The sequence below is a fragment of the Nicotiana tabacum genome, chromosome 5 (genome assembly GCF_000715075.1).
Source record: "Nicotiana tabacum cultivar K326 chromosome 5, ASM71507v2, whole genome shotgun sequence".
Lineage (NCBI taxonomy): Eukaryota > Viridiplantae > Streptophyta > Magnoliopsida > Solanales > Solanaceae > Nicotiana > Nicotiana tabacum.
The window spans coordinates 73,299,390-73,305,712 of NC_134084.1; positions in this window are offsets into that span (position 1 = coordinate 73,299,390).

Sequence of the window (6,323 nt, forward strand, 5' to 3'; positions counted from 1 at the left end):
GACGAGTCATCAGATCGTGTAAGATAAATATAGTAGAACCCAACATGGAGAATTCAGCCTCGGAGAATATCATTATAATACTTGAGATATATTCAAACAAGAGTAGGGGTAGTTAAAGGTACCGTATGAATGTTAGGGGAATAAAAGAGAGTGTCACTAGGGAGACAGTCAAAATATAAGTTCAGAAGCAACTCTACAAGCACAATGGCATGGAGGTAAGAAACTACGGATAATTATAGGCAAGGAAGGACATCAAAAGGTCCATAATAAGCTCAAAGCTTTACGAGAGTCAAGGGTTCTCCCTAAGTACTACAACGAAAGACTAGTTGAGGAGATAAGAAAGAAGGCTTCAACCTAAGCACAACGACCTAAAGAGGAAATGGTCGTGTAACAACAATCTTGCAACAACATTGTAAGCATTCCAAAGTAAAGTGGCACCTACCGTGGCTAATGAATGGGAAGTCAGAGTTAAATGTAATATTCGAGATCATATGAGTTGTATAAAAACTTTGGCAAGTGTGGGCACCAAGATAAGTTAAGTATGGACGCAACGAGGGCGCAGAAAGACCAGGAAAAGTAATAGCTTACGTTGAAAGAAAGATAAGATGGAACAAAAGAATTATTTGATTAATGATCCAGAGTTAGTACGTTATGGATACACTCAAGATTTTGGAGCATTATCCAGGCAGCATATTTGTTGATAATCATACAGCCATAGAACACTCCGATATAAGTTAAAAGAAAGAATTGAGCCCAGGGCATAGACAAAGGATTGAGTGGTTAGAAGATTGTATCATGAATATTCCATAAAGCCTATGTAAGGCTAAATAAAATAAATAATACCATGAACCACATATCGGAAGATAGCTTAAGCCGACATAAAGGCCGATCAGAAGAAGGAGGAAACTAAAGAGTTACATCACCAAAGTAAATCAGGAGTTTGATTATTGGACCCAGAAAATTATAAAAATCGTGATTGAGCACATTACAGGGTTACTCTTATTATCAGAGGTACAAGAGGGATAGTACGACCACCATATTCTATAAAGACCCTATGATGAAACCGATCATAAAAGTACCAGCCTCATAACAAGTCAATACGAAGCTCTCACCGAGTTGTGTATGCACCAGAGGTGCAAGTATTGGACGTAAATTACACCTAGGTGGAAGGGAAGTCATGAAAAAAATAGAAGATACGATGCGAGATTTTAAGGTAAGTAAGGTAAAGGTGAACAACATACAAGATACTCAAGGGAAGAAGATCGTGAATAGTCCATGCTTCGAATAGAAGGCTAGAAGCACTAGGGTTCAATATCTAGGAATGATAATAGCGTCGTCAGTGGCGTACCAGGTCTTATTAGAGAGTGAAAGAAGAGTTAGAGACTATGTAATGTCTCGATGTTCAAGAAGTCATAAGGGAATCGATCGCAAGCTAAAGTATGATAGAAGGACAAGTTTTTAGAAAGACAAGAGCAGGGATAAGAGGAAGACAAGTGAGAATGTGACAAAAATGGATAAGTCCTCAAGATTAAGTCCATGAAAACAAGAGAGCTAATGGTTTCTCTAAATTATAAAAAGTTCAGTATAGCCTGAATAAACTCAAAAGAGTCTAAGACTAATAACATTCAGAAGAAATGGAATGTTACCCTATTAATAGAATGAGGGATAATTATTATAGACAAAAAATGACGTTTGGGCCTTCAATTAAGTAATGATCTGACGGATAAAAGAAAGGGATCTGATGAATTGGACAGGATTAAAATACCCACGCAAGGTGAATCACATTGGGATGTCGTGAGATATGGTTATGAAAGCAGGGTATCGCCCCAAGTGGATCAATCTAATCATTTCAGATGTTCCCCGATAAAACGTGAATCCTAGTTGCAATATTACATAAAATGTTAAGTTATCAGGGGTGGATTATGGATCAAAATTGAAGTGAATCAACAATGGATGGATAAAAGTTACAAAGTATGAGAGGAGATTAGGTCGTCATTCTTAAAGATGAACAGTAATGTGGAGGCATTAGAGGACATATATTTATATGTACGAGATGAGCAACGAAAGTAACCTAAGATTTTGTAGCAGACCTCAGTAATGAGAAATCGAGGTAAGTGTTAGGGTATAGTATGACCTATGTAGATGCAGTAAAGTCATACGAATAGATAACCAGGTCTATAAAATAAGATATAGCAGTATTCGTAAGTTCAACAAAATACCAAGCGAAGAACTTCAGGATTGGCTAAAAGCTGGAGGAAAAAGGAGAAGAGAGTCGCATAGGCACACTTACAAGGTTAGTGTCGTAGAAACTGCATAATGGAAGGTAGCAACAGTTACGAGATTAGAAGGAATTCAAACACAAGTCAGGGCGTGGGAAAGAGGCCTAAAGGGGGGAATGCCCTGGCCTTTGAACTTATTCACAGAACAGTTGCCTAGATGACAAAAGGACTACTAAAGTATTCGCAAGAGCTATGGGATATGAGAATGAAAAGCGCATAGGTCAACATTCGAGGACGAATGTTCCAAGAGGGGGATGATGTTACACCTCATATTTTCGTACATATAATTCCCATAAATAAATTAGTGAGAGCCCGAAGTGATATGTCACGTCCCGCAATACTACATTAGGATGATGTTGCACCCTGTAGTGTTGTACATTGAATTTGTCGTATGGTAATTGACATCAGTCCAAGGAAAAGATTATTTGGAGATTATAAGGCTTATGCTATTTTCAAACAAGTGATGAGTAAATTCGTGAAGGTGAGAGGGGAAGCAAGTCAAAGAAAATAAATTTTCGTCCAAGTTTGGCATGTTGGGATAAAATACGGGCCGAGCGTTGATACCCGATATTTATGAACTAGTACCACACAAGGTACCATATGATCATGATAGTGGGATATATAATGTGTATTAAAAATAAGTAGAATTTTAAGTAATTAGAGACAATTATTAATTATGCTGGTAATTAAGTAATTACTGGATAGTGGGATATTACCAAATTAAATTAATTGAAAAATATTGGCTAATGATGGGAAAAGTAACGTGGCATAAGCCCCATTCTAATCAAATGAGTAAGAGTCTTTTAAGATTAGGTGGAAACCTAAGGCATTAAAATGAAGACACATCTCATTCTAATATATTAACTTCATGTATTCATTTCTAAAGATCTTGAATACCAAAACCCATTTTTCATTCTCTCAAATACATATATCAGATACTAAACTTTACACAACAAAGAAAACGTGAAAGCTCTCTGTCCAAACGTTCAAGCCTATAAAACTTTACAATGACCAAACGTTAAAGTCTATGAACCTTTACAATGTCCAAACGTTAAAGCCTCCGAATTTTTACAATGTCCAAATGTGATATTCTCTGAAATACTACAAGGCCCAGCATGAAATGCTAATTTAAAGAAAGCCCGATACAATCTTTCTCAAAAATATCATACTGATTTTCCCTACTTCAATCTGTCATTACGTGTTTTCGCAAAAAAGAATCGGTTCAGGTATGTTAAGGTTATCCCTTCTTTCTTTTGGCATAATCTATATGATATGAACAAAACGTGCAAATGCACAAATTCCATAAGTGACTCTACTTATAGAAGTAATAGAAATATCTATGTTATTTAATTTTCATGTGTCATAATATTTTATCATATGTTCATGGGTCTCAGAAAAATACGAAAGTTGAAAAGATGTTACTTTATGATATTGCTCAAGAGGCAAAATGGTCTTATTACATTCCGAATGACTTTATTGATGAACTTTACATGCATTGCGTTCATGTGCATTGAACCATGAACAGATGGTGTTATATACGCGTATATATGTAAATATATATATATGGGATATGGGAAAAGGTTACGGTGTTATATACGCACCACCACCTGATCAGCTGGTATACAATGATGATTTTGCCCACAGTGGCCGATATGATATGATGGGATGCCCTCAGAGGCTGATGATATTATGAAACATGTACCTATGCACGACATGACATTCATACGCATATGCATGACGTTAAAAGTAATTTATAATTTACAAAGTTATTCAGAATTACAGATTGAGTCATGTACTCTATATGTCTTCCATATCTCTCATGTATTTATTTATGTGCCTTACATACTCGGTACATTATTCGTGCTGACGTCACTTTTGCTTGGGGACGCTGCGTTTCATGCCCGCAGGTCCCGATAGACAGGTCGTGAGCTCTCCAATTAGGCTATCAGCTCAGCGGAAGATGTTGGTGTGCTCCATTTGCTTCGGAGTTGCTCGTTTGGTTAGTATGATTTAGACGTGTATTGTTTGGTATGGCAGGACTCTGTCCCGACCCTTATGACATTTATGTATTCTTAGAGGCTTATAGACATATGTTGTGTACATAAAAGATAGTAAGGCCTTGTCGGCCTATGTTTTAAGTATATAAAGGATCCCGTTGGCCTATTAGGCCCGTATGCATGTGTATATGATGATGTATTAAGAAAGATACATTACGTTGGTAATCGATTGAGTAAGGTACCTGGTACCCGTCCTGGCCCATCGGTTTGGATCGTGAAAAAAGTGGTATCAGAGCAGTTCTATCCTAGGGAGTCTATAAGTCGTGTCTAGTAGAGTCTTGTTTATGGGTGTGTCGTGCACCACACTTTTAAGCAGGAGGCTACATGGCATTTAGGATTGTCACTCTTTCTTCTTACTCTAGATCGTGTGGTAGAGCTCACTTATAAGAATTCAAGTTCCGAAATTTTATTTTATTCGTAATAAAAAGATTCCTACATCAGGAAAGAAGGTTGGGAAGAGAGATGGTTGTGGAAGAGCTGAGTCAGAGGAATTGGATTTTCGTATGATGCCTACGATAAGTAACTATGAGGTCTTTAGCAGATCATGGGTGTACTGAAAGGTGCAAGCTTCCTGATAAGAAGCCTTAAGGCAGGAATGCCTATCCATCTTTATGGTAAAGGACAATGAGAGATTAAGAAGATAAGTACAAGTTTCAGCAAGTAAAAGGAGCAAGATGAAAAAGGGTACGAGGTACCCAGTTAATGAAGGTTAACATCGTTTATAATTGAGGCAGAGGAATGTAAGCTTTTTGATTTATATTCAATAGTAACAGAGGTATATACAATTGGTCGCACCCCTTCCAGATATGCCCTATGGGGGTTAACAAAAGTAGTATAAGAAGATATGATGGATGAATTGATTGCGTCAGTTGACATTTCCAAAGGATATTGCAAATGTGCAAATAAATATCTTTATGAGACATCTAGATGGTGCACTCTAAAATAGTGCAGACAGATATGAGTACTACAAATACATGCACTATAAGCCTTGAAGTTATAAATATTACCTTAGTGTGGCTCGCGTCCCTATTAAAGCGAGAACGTTAAGCAACTTGAAGAGCTACTGAATGGAGCAAAGGAAAGCTAAAAGTGAAAGAATGGCGTATTGAAGTTTTCACAAGAAAAGGGATATGTAGAAATATTAGTAGAGCAATGAGAAGAGAGATAAGGAAGTATTATGAATTAGGTCTGATACATGGATGAAAACGGTAGAGTGTTACGGAACCTATAGTCAAAGGAAGGAAGAGACGAAATGTGATGGGACTTAAGACAACAAAAGAGTATATGTCATAAGGTTATATCCTCATTTCGAGAAATAAGTTCGTGACTCCAACGCGACTACCAAAGAGGAGAGTTAATCCCCAGAGTAACAGAAATCGGTATGGACTGGTAAACAAGATAAACTAAATATGAATTAGGGACTGAATGATTGGAAAGTACTTGGCATCATGGGAATTTCAAATTTTGTTCTGGCGGTAATAGAATGGACCACAGAAGAAGATTCATGTTGAATTAAGAGAATGGTCATTCAAGGAGACGCTTCCCTAGAGCAAGCAATGTGAGTAAAGTTAAGCTTAAGAGACTGTATTGACCCATGACCAGATCGTGTTATATACGCGTATATATGTAAATATATGTATATGGGAAATGGGAAAAGGTTACGGCGTTATATACGCACCACCACCTGATCAGCTGGTATACGCTGATGATTTTGCCCACAGTGGCCGATATGATATGATGGGATACCCTTAGAGGCTGATGATATTATGAAACATGTACCTATGCACGATATGACATTCATACGCATATGCATGATGTTAAAAGTAATTTATGATTTACAAAGTTATTCAGATTACAGGTTGAGTCATGTACTCTATATGTCTTCCAAATCTCTCATGTATTTTTTTATGTGCCTTACATACTCAGTACATTATTTGTACTGACGTCCCTTTTGCCCGGGGATGCTGCGTTTCATGCCTGCAGGTCC